Source organism: Cydia amplana, chromosome 1, assembly GCF_948474715.1.
Source record: "Cydia amplana chromosome 1, ilCydAmpl1.1, whole genome shotgun sequence".
NCBI lineage: Eukaryota > Metazoa > Arthropoda > Insecta > Lepidoptera > Tortricidae > Cydia > Cydia amplana.
The window spans coordinates 10935362-10947377 of NC_086069.1; the positions used below are offsets into that span (position 1 = coordinate 10935362).

The following is a 12016-nucleotide window of genomic DNA, read 5'->3' on the forward strand; positions in this document are numbered from 1 at the left end:
TTTAACAAGCTTTTATTAGGTCGACCTGTATGTAACTATGTAATGGAATCTACTAAAGGTAACTAATTTAACCATCTTCCAAGGATCGTAGCGTCATGAAAATTGGCAGCTGTGTGTAGTTCTGATGACAATACAATAATATGGTACTGTCGAACTGATCTGATGATGGAGACAGGAGGTGGCCCTAGGAACTCTCGACCTGTATGTAACTAACATGTAATGGAATCTAAGGTAACTAATTTAACCATCTTCCAAGGATCTCTGTGATGAAACAACGCAACCTAATTGTGTTAGGGGTTTTTAATTGTCTCGATGAGTATTAGTTGTCTGTCGTAAGAAAAGTACAGTCAGCGATAAAAGCTTGTACCAAAAATGAAATTTTTGCCAAAAACTAATTATGTTTTCTTGGTGTACGAGGGGCGTTCAATAAAAAGTGAGAATGAGTATGTTATATACAACTTTTATTAAATGTTATTTTATTTTTCGACATAGTCACCTTTTAGCATAATACACTTAGTATATCTTTTTTCTAAACTTATAATTCCATTTCTAAAAAAGGTTTCATCTTGAGTACTTAAAAAATCTTGTACTGCAGCGACTACCGCGTCGTCGTCTTCAAATTTCTTGCCTCTTAGGTATTCCTTCAATCTCGGAAATAGGTAGAAATCACTAGGGGCGAGGTCTGGTGAATACGGAGGATGCTTAAGGATATCGAACCCAGCATCACGTATTGCAGCCATTGCAACGGCGGACTTGTGTGCCGGTGCATTGTCCTGATGGAACAACACAATTTTCGAGAGTTTACCTCGCCGTTTTTCACGGATCTCATTGCGCAATGTTGCTATTTGTTTGGCATATAAAGAGCCCGTAATAGTGGCTCCATGCTCGAGATACTCAATCATTACAACCCCTTTACCATCCCAAAAAACAGAGCCCATGACCTTACCGGCAGATGGGCCCACCTTGAATTTCTTCGGAGTTGGAGATGATGGCCTTTTCCATGTCATAGACTGCAGTTTCGTTTCAGGGTCGTAATGATGGAGCCATGTTTCGTCCATTGTTATAAATCGCGTCAAAAAAAGTTCCCGATCTTGCTGTATCAGATCCAAAGCTTCTTGACAAATCTCGACTCTAGTTTGTTTTTGCGTGTCAGTAAGCATTCTGGGTACCCAACGCGCTGATACCTTTTTCATACCCAAGCGTTCATGTAAAATATTATGCACGCTCCCCGTTGAAATCTTTACATTTTCAGCAATAAAACGAACCATGACACGACGATCCGCCAAAACTAAGTTTTCGACTTTTTTCACAATTTTTTCAGTTACTGCTGTAGTAGGGCATCCGGAGCGGGGGTCATCCATGGTCGATGTTCTTCCACGTCTAAATTCGGCGCACCAACGTGCAACTGTCGAATACGGAGGAGCATTAGACCTTAAAGTGTCCCGTAAATCTAAATTGACTTGGTCCGTAGAAAAAAATTTCAAACACAAGTATTTGATAACGGCGCGCAGTTAAATTTTCTCAATTTTCGCTAACATACTCAATAGCATCGCAAAGAAATCGCCGTATTTTTTTTTTAAACAAAAAACAGTTCGTTTTTTTTTTCATGGCAATCAGCTAGGTAGATTAGCTTTACCGGCCAGTATTTACTTTCCTAATATTTAAAGAGTTTGCATCTCATTCTCATTATATATTGAACGCCCCTCGTATATTAACCTTATATGTATGTGATTACTCGTACTAGTATTTGATTATTGATTTATGATACGAGAACTAACTTATATAAAATTGAGCAACACAAATCTGTAATTCTTATATACCTATAGTAATATAATGCAAAGGGTAATCGCGTTTCTACTGTGGATATACCCAAAATTAAGGCCTAAGATACTGCCTAATTTTCCGACTGTACTTTTATTGCAGTAGCCTCAAAACTACTTTTTTTGTTAACCAGCAGTGTAATACTATTGCCTGCAAGGCAACTTTTGTTTTTAAATCCGTGTATGATCTAGCTACATATGATTACCTAATATAGTTTTTGCAAGCTCATTTGTATTTGACATCATTTTTACTCTGCAATAACATTGAACAAGGGCATACATTGAAACTCAGCGTTCTTGCTCAGCCGGCGTGTTTGTACCGAGCCTTAAATAAATTAAGACCTAACTCTGTGGAGGCTCCTTGATTGAAGAGCCAATCAAAGGCCATTGATTGTGTTGTCAACTCGTGGCTGTCGTTAATTGGAGGCCTGTCTTCAAACGAACGACGATTATGATTGATTGTATTGTTGGATTAGCGGAATGAGTTTTGCGATATAATCTATATATATAAACGTGAAAGACCTGACTGACTGACTTAAATCAACGCACAGCCCAAACCGCTGGGACTAGAAAGTCCAAATTTGGCAAGTAGGTTCCTTATAAGGTCTAGGGGTCCACTAAGAAAGGATTTTTCAAAATTCATTCCCTAAAGGGGTGAAATGGGGGGTCCAAAGTTTGTATGGGGAAAATATACTAATCCACGGGTACGAAGTCGCGGGCAACAGCTAGTATTTTTTATAAAAGTGATGTATTTTGGCTCATGATGGTTCATTCTGAATGCGCAGGAATTTTCTCAAAGTAGCATTTTAAATTATTGTCGGTCACGTTCGTGACCTTCTTCGTGCATTATGTTGACATATGAAATGAGATAGAAAGTTTTATTTCTATTCTAGTTTTAGCAAGTTACAGTCAACGGCAGGTACCACTTATCTATTTGTTGTACTTAGTAGCTACGTTACTGTATTTTTAACGACGCTTTATCTCAAGTAACTTAAACGTAAAAACTGATTAACTGATATTACTTCAGATTAGTTTCCGAAGTGAAACTTACTTCAACAACAGGCGCTGAATTGTAAAGTTAAACTACACTCAAAAGCAATGAAAATGTACATTTAAAAGCAAAGTACTAGTTTTGCATTGGTCGTAAGTGCAGAACATAAAGTCGTCTTGAAAGTCGTCTCGCCACGGTGCGCCCAAACGTAGACAGCGCTACGGACTGATAACGTAGCATCTGCTACGATTTTATGGCGCTACTACTCGTAAATTTTACACCGCAGAACTTTTGATGCGGGAGATTGTTTTCTACTATATATATTTTGCTATTTTTTTTTTATTTTTTTTTATTTTTTGTTTTATTTATTTTAGATATCATGTTATATTTTCTTTTTTGTATGGTTATTTATTCCATAATCACATTCTAGAAGGTCACAGAAAATAATAATAATAATTGAATGACTTACTAGTTCATCTTTTAGATATAGAGGTACATTATTAACAGGTAGGTACTTAGTTTTATTACAGAGTACTAGAGAACTAACAAACGCTTGCATTATGTTATTTGTGTATAATCATTAGCATATACAGCTTTTAGTTACGTACATTAAGATAATCAATGCTAATTGATTTCGGCAATTACGGCGTAGGTTCCACGAAAACCGGTCGATCGTATAATGAAATTCATAGTTGTCGTACACGTACAAACTACGTTATACACGTAGGAGTGGCACGAGCAATTTTGCTATTCTAGCACAACGCTTATACTTCAATGGTTTTATAAAAATATGGTTATTCGAAACCTTCACACTGTGAGAAATAACAATTTCAATGAAATATTTTTATAAACTTAAGGTTTAATCTTTTATTTTCATGTAGCTTCGATAGGATCTACGTATATTTACATTACATATAACGAGGTCGGAAAAAATAAACATTATGTATTAAATACGCCTGCTATTTTGAACGCGGGACACGATACATATTTTCTACATGTTCGTGAATGTTTTACAATTTCCAATCGATAACGATGCGACATTTATTCGCCATTGTGTAGATGTTATTATGTACTTATAGATGAATTTTCGACTGATAAACGAATTATTAAACATTCACTCATTACGGTTCTGTTAAGCGAGCGATTTGTAATTTGATTTATTAGCGCAAACTCATTTGACTTTTGACAAGTGATTCAATTTTCCCTATGGTTTGTCTACCCCCAAGCTTTAACGTTAACGTTAATCGATCCGAATGTTACTTAACAGCTTTTCATAACATTCGGATATTATATTTATTCAGATTTGGATTTCATAACCTACATAAGTTATTACTTTATACCTACATAACTTTTAATCACAAATACACATACTTTATGAAGGCAGCAAGTAAAAAAGGAATTTAATGATATATATGTGTAATTGCATTTGCTTAATAAAACGATTTTTGAGTTAAAAAAGAATGTTGTACTTGCTCATTTCCAGATTTGAGTCTGAAAACCAACCATAAGCTGAATATGCTACATAAAAATGATTAAAACCTTGTCCCCGTATTGCAATAAAGCGAAACGTTCGTGCTGAAATCGTGTGGTGCGGACAGAATTTGAAATGGAAATTCTGCAAATTGCGAAGACGGGAACTATAAAAAAATTATAATGTTAACATTTAACATAAACCTTAAGCGACATGAATTTACTTATAAAAGTACCTTGTATGGCTTTTTTCCCGTGATGTTTTTTTTTAAATATAACATGCATTAGTTAAAAGAGTGTGGTACAAATATCTGTATTAATGTATAGGTATGTATTAATTTGTTATTACACTCTTTGTATACCTACTAGTAAGTCCAAATTGATTTCCTGCTACGCTTATAGATGCAAAAAAACCTCTAGATGCTGCATAACAATGAACTTATTAAATTTAGCTTTCAATGGTATGGACATGAAAAATTATATTTATACCTAGAGTAAAACATAGAAGTTCTAATTAATTTGTTTGCAACTAATCTAATTAGCTCATTAAGTTTATCTTATTTTATAACTTAACAATAAAGTACAACAAAGGAGGCGCACCGGCAGGTAACTTCAACACTAACCTGGGGCTCCGCCGCTCCGTTGGCCAAATACCAACTTTAAACGGGTAAAAGTTAGGCTGTAACTTTATATTTATCTTGCTACGGAATAAGATAACAAGAGTAATAAATTTCCGTAGGTATTCTTGATTCTCGACGGACAAGGAAAGGGTCATTCGACATTTGTCCGAAAACGCTTAATATTTTCACCTATCAATACGATTTTACGACTTCAAACTAAATGATGTATGCCTACTAATTAGAGCCTACTCGTATATATATAAACACTATAGTGTATAATATCCACAGTTACTTTCTAGGTATAGTCTAGCTAGATAGGTAGATTTCTCTTGCGCTGCCTGATCTTGCCTTATCTTTTAGGAGTAAAATGTTGATGATATTAGCTAAAGGCTCCGTCACACATGCAAACTTTGAGACGCTATACTGTACCCTGTACCTCTATGTATTAATATTTATATGAGTCTTGAGTGAACTAATCCTTGCTTAGTGTGAAAGTGTGGTTTTGTGTGAGAAAGGCGTAGAAAGCTCACTTGGGTAACATGAAACACACAGCAATTAACAACTTCATACACTTACATAGCTAGATTAATTAATAAAATCAAGAGGCCAACCGCCTTCAACAGTCTGCACAAAGCATACTCGGTTTTACCCTACAGTTTATTTGAAGTAGGTACGTTATAACTAATACAGAAATGTTATTCATTAAACTTTTAATTATACAAATTACACCAATTTGAATGTTTCGCAAGAACTTTACAATAGAACCGTTGCCAGGAGTAATTAATCAATCACGCACTTTCTTTCACGAAATTTCTTTTATTCTATAATTTACTCCATTAAATTAGAAGCCGGGTCGTGACTCTTCATATTTAAAATAAATCTAGTTTTAAGAAATGAGGTATAGAACTAAACTATGTATGACCAGCCCCTTGATTGCTAATTGGTGTAATAATTTATGAAGCAGTCTGCAAAAGCATGGCCTATAGAGCCAGACACTATTGATCGCGACACCATAGATATGCCGGCCGCCCTTGGCCCACCGCCCGGACCTAACTTTAGGCCAAATGCTTAAAAAATAATTATTTACGCCCTATATCTACGAAGCTGGTGGGACCCGAATCAAATCTCGAAAGCAGCAAATATTTTATGCGATGCGCAATAATATTTGTTCTTTAGTTTTGAATGTTTGTATTTATTATACCTATGTATAAGGAGCTAGATCATTAGCTGTAGTATCCACAACGCAAGTTATATAGAGCCTAATATGTGACTAAGTCTCGGTCGATTTGACTTGGATTGGACCTGGGGTGACCTGGTGTTTTATTGAGTGTACGGCTAAACTCGAATTTGTTAAATATAAATTCAAGACCCTCGCTCGTGACGGTATTTTAACTTTGGTAAAATTGCTTTGAAGTTTGTATATTTGTACAATTTTTAATTATTTTTATAACCTAAATGGATTTCTGTTGTAGGTACTTTATCGACGTGTTTTTAAATGTATGCGCATTTAATTTTTATCGTATGAACATACGACAAGATATCAAAAGAACGCTCAATCATATTCACAGACTTAACTCCTTTTTTTAATTTATCAATGCATACGGTCATATTACGATTACTGCGACCTTGTGTACTTGGTCTCTTTTTAATGTAGGTCTCGTGTAAAACAAATATTATCCCCGCCTCTACCCTTTTATACTAACAATGAATATGTATGTGATATGTATTTTACGATTCCGGCTTATTGTAATTTCTGCGTTACAATATGAGCCTGTTTAAATGTGAGTGTCATAAAAGGGCGCTTAATTATTATGCTTTCGAGGCGTGCTGGTACCCATTTTACCTATTGTATTATTTTATGAGCTAGGAGATCATATAACCCATTTTCAAATATTTTATACAGAATCAGGAGTAACATCTGAATAGATACTTGTCTAGTTAAGATCAGATCTTATTTTATTCATAGCCATCGACATCACACATAAATTGACGGAAACCGACGGACAAACATCCTTTGAACTCAGGTGCGTCTGTGGTAGCCCCAAATCAAAAGCCATCTAACAGATTGAGCTGATCTGATAACATCCCACTAGAATCTAGTGACTAGATGAACTAGACCGTATTAATCGCAAGTAAAAAGACCCAAATCCAAACTTTTTAAATTTTTTGGTCAGCAAGTAGAGCCTTAGGTCTACAAAATTTAATTATTACTTTACTTTACCTATACCATAGATTTAACAATCTCTTTGCTGGCCCGCCATCATGACCTCCATCAATGAACAGCTGCTAGGCACCTGGATTGAATAATAAATGTGAATACCATTTCCGGAGCTAGCTCTGAGTTAAACCTATATTTATCTATCTGTCACTTATTTTAGTTAAATTCATTGTTTGTTTTAGAAATGCCCAAAATAATCAGACATAAAAGGCACTTAAACCTTTGAAATATAAATGGCGACAGCACTAAAATACCCTGTGATTAAGGTCCTTTTGCAGCACGTGTAGGCTTAATGTTGAAGTTTGAAACAATCCTTCAAGATCACAAAAGCAATTCGTCAAAACTTGAAATTCCAAATTGGACGTCATTTTGCCAAAAGCTCAAGAGCCAGGTAATCAGAATGATAAATTATTCAAATATCATTCAATTTAGGCAGACGTCTTGGGATTCGAGCTAAACCTAGATAAATAAGATGTAATAAGGCGGTTGCCAATTAGGTACTTCAAAAGATAAAATATGCATGGTAAGTTGTTCGGTAAAATGATTATCGAATACTTGAGGTAGACTTTGAGATTGAGAGATATATGTATTTTGTTTTATTATAATATATTTTTATTTTGAGCGAACTATGTCTCAAATCATGCGAATCATGTCAAACTCAAATATTTGATGTCATGGTTGTATAATTATAATATTTATAAAGTAACTATTTAAGCGTATTATGGTTGTTTCAATTGTTGGATATTTTTCAATGAAATACATTTTATCTTATCTTATTTATTTTCTTTGGTACCTATTTATTGAATTTTACTATACCTATAGTACGATTGACGACCGGTCTGGCCTAGTGGGTAGTGACCCTGCCTGTGAAGCTGCGGTCCTGGGTTCGAATCCCAGTAAGGGCATTTATTTGTGTGATGTGCACAGATATTTGTTCCTGGGTCATGGTTGTTTTCTATGTATTTAAGTATTTGTATATTATATCTATCGTTGTCTGAGTACCCACAACACAAGCTTTCTTGAGCTTACCGTGGGGCTTAGTCAATTTGTGTAAAAAAAACATGTCCATTAATATTTATTAATTTATTATTTATTTATAGTATATCAAGCCCAACTACAGAGTACTTTCATAAATTCAAATGCAATGTATGTAAAGAAAATCAAGCAAGTTCTTGAACAGTCTACGAATAAAACCTAATATAATATGTATGTCACTTTTGATACCTGACAAGATCATATCCATAGCAGTTTCATATAAAGAACTTTAAATCTGAATCGGCTTCCTGGAAAATTTATTGGTAAAACATCTTTCAACCTCTTATTTGAAAGCGTTTTAATAGCTTAATGAAGGCGGTTAAAAGAATACCTGTCCCGTTCATAGCAATGAAGTAGGTGACGTAAAACGTGGGAGAAACTCCTTTTAACAGTAATTGTATTTCAATATTCACTAGCAATTACCCGCCATTTAGTTTCTCTAACGAGTTACAGTTCAGTTCACAAGCATGAGTAGAACCTATTTACATGCATATTCGGGATTCGGTTATGAGTTATGTATCTGGTAGGTACCTCTTTTAACCTGTTTACCTTGCATGCAAATATGTATTACCTTTCGATGTGTTAAGATTGTAGAAATTAAAGTTCACATGCTGTTAAAATAAACAGTCTATAAAAAATTTAAAAAAGAAAACAAAACAACAAGTTCAAAGCGATATATTATGAAATCGAACTGGATATCTATTGCACCATTTTGGTTTGAACTTTCAGGATATTTATTAGATATTATTAAAAGATACAATTGAGCAATTGCTGCGCGAGTCGTTTTTAATTTATTACATCAAAGCTTCGATTTTCTAACCTAGGATATGAAAGTACATTAGCGCTTGCATTAATAGTAGGTAAATGGTGCCCAAAAGCATAGTCTTGATTGAAACTGCAGTGGTTTTCGTTTCTTATCTACGTTATATATTTTTACAATGCAAACTATAAAAAAATATTTAGGCGCCTAAATTGTATTGCGTTCCCTATAAGTAAAGTAATAAAAACGGCATCGGAACGAGTTTTGTTGCATAATAATATAAAAATTGCTTCTTTTTTTGTATAAAGGGTGCCAGTCACTGACTACCTGCAATTAATGTAATGCCAGTCACTGACTACCTACGATTAATGTTAAGGTAGGTACCTACTTGTAACATTGAATAAGTTGAAATCCAATCTTAAATTATGTTTACATAACTACATGTGCCCCTTACCACTTGTAAATTTCTTTAAGGCGTAGGCAGTGAGTAAGACACAATATATTTGAAACATTTTTCTTGTCAGATACAAAGTAGCATTTCATATGTACGAGCTGTAAACTTGAGCCCATGTCACAATATGCATATTTACGAGCCCATACAGGCGCCGTACAAATAAACATACGTGTAATGTCACGCAACTCTGTGGAGCAAGAGATAAGCGATGTCCGATAAATAAATCCACAAAAATCTTAAAGGCCGGCAACGCACTTACAACCCCTCTGGTGTTCCAGGTGTCCATGGGCGACGGCAATCGCTTACCATCGTGCGATTCGTCTGCTCGTTTGCCTCCTAAATATTATATAAAAAATGGCTATCAGGAAATATCTGAAACTATGTATTATTTAGAGTAACGGGAGTTCTTAGGGGTTACGGAAGTTCTTTACAGGCTGATTCGATAAAAAAACCCAAATAATAAAAAGGACTGATACTCGTAAAGCGTGACACCATCCGTTAATTGATTTCGGACAGATCTAAAAAAAAGTTATCAGTTCGTTTATTGCGAAAAATAGTGCTAGTTGTAATAATTGTTGCGTAAAGCGTACCATACGCCGATGGCCACATAATGTACCATTTGCCCTCGACGCCTCGTGTGCGTACTCCCCGCGGATCAAACACAACAATATGTTTGCCCGTTCGCGTAAACATTCCGAGCAACGTGACCAAACTGTTCGTGGTTCGGCATAGCAGTGGCTAATCATAACGGTTTCATATAATATATACCTATAGGTACCTACTATACAAGATGTCAATTAAAGTTGTGTACAGTAAGCTGCAGGGATAACAGCCTCCCCCCTGCAAAAAAATAAATTTTGGATAGAAAAAGCAAAAGCAGGTTTGACGGTTTTATATATTTAATAAAGTGTTCAATTTTAACATTGTGTGTTTTTAAATCAATCCTGCGTTTTTTTTTCAGTGATAGTGTGTTATGATATTTTTGGAACACACATGTAGGTATATAAAGCAAGAAGCAACAAGTAATTTATACACTGAAATAGATCTCATATAAACTACTAAAGAAAAAGTGACAAAGCCCACCAGCGGTAAATGCTAGATTCGAACCGACGTCTTTAGCTATTGCGGCTAACACCTTGAACCCTAGGCCACCTCGTCACGGCGAAACCTGCCCAATAAGGGCCCGATTCGGATTTTGTAATAGACATCTATTAGATATCTTTTAGACATCGCCAAGATACGATAACGATATGTTTAAGATCTAACCTGTCAAATTTGACGTTTCCGCGATTCTGGAGATACTCTTGAACGATTTCCACAAGATATTACTTAGAGATCTAATTCACATCTAACAGATATCTAACACGATCTATCGTAAAAGTGACATTGGTTGCCCGAATTGCGCTGCAAAAGAGAACTAGTTGAAATCTAAACTATAACGTATCTAGAATGGATCTAGTACGTGTCGTCTCTTGTGAATATCTTGAAGTTCGAATACGGCAGTAAGTCTCCTTATACCTTTTATAACTTGATGATAGGTATTCAGAATAACATTGTAAATTTGGCTCATTTTACATATTTATTTAGTTCAAATAAATATCTTCAAAAATCCAAAAAATATCGCAATAACAATAAAGACACTGAATAGTATAAAAATGCAACTTAACTGACGAGGGTAAATGCGCAGGTATACCTTCGGGACCTACGACTCTCCAATTACAAAATTAACTACCTCTGTTACTGCAACTCGGGCTACGCTTTACGGGTTAACGGTAGGATAATCACTGGTGAGACGACGTGTGAAAATTAAGAACATCAGAATGTTTTACCTAAGTATTTCAGAGAGTACTTTATTCGTACATTTTAACGTGACTGGAATATTTTAATTATGCTACGAAATTAAGTATGTATACCTATAGCCAGCAAGTACCTACTAAGGACATATTCAATATTTTGTTCACTAATTCGGTTGAATACTTTAATATGCGTTGTAACAAACCAACATATTTGTCTCTCTGAGCCCACATAAACAAATATAAAAATAATAAAATACATTAAACAGAATATTGTTAAGTTGCAGTCAACTAGTTCCTTGAATCCTCAAACTTTGTTTTATGGAATACAAGATTTTATGTAATTAAGCTTTCACAGTGTGGTCGGCAATAAAGTTCGTGTAAAGTTAACCTGTATAACTTTGAATACAGTCTTTATTTTCTACCGCACTGTAAAGGTCGCTGCGCAGCTGAATATTTAAAGCAACACCCCACAACCTGCTGCTAAAATGTTATAACTTACGTTTCGGCGAAATATGTTTCTATTATTCTTCAAGGTAATATGAATCTGTTTCATTCAGCGTCAGACAAAGGATTTGGTCATGAATTCATTTCTCGCACCTGGAGTCATGTATAAATCTTGAGACGGCTCGCTCTGAAAAGGTTTTGTCTGGTTCAGTTATTATATTAGGCGCTGGAATGTTATTTTATGGTTTTCTCTTCATAGTAAGGTAGCGCCTATCAAATATACGAATAATAATAAAATTGGTAGTTTGAGCCACAGCTCATCAGCTTTTACTCTAGTGGAGACCCTAGGTGTTGGTGCTAGATGTTTAAATTTTTTTGCATTATTAAGCAAAGAATGCTTAATCATGC

General features: G+C 35.1%; 1 protein-coding gene across 1 annotated transcript in view; it reads left to right on the top strand.

Moving 5' to 3' along the window:
- LOC134648588 (IDLSRF-like peptide) overlaps window positions 1-12016 on the top strand; it is a 103196-nt gene that overhangs the window by 6792 nt on the left and 84388 nt on the right. The window lies entirely within an intron of this gene.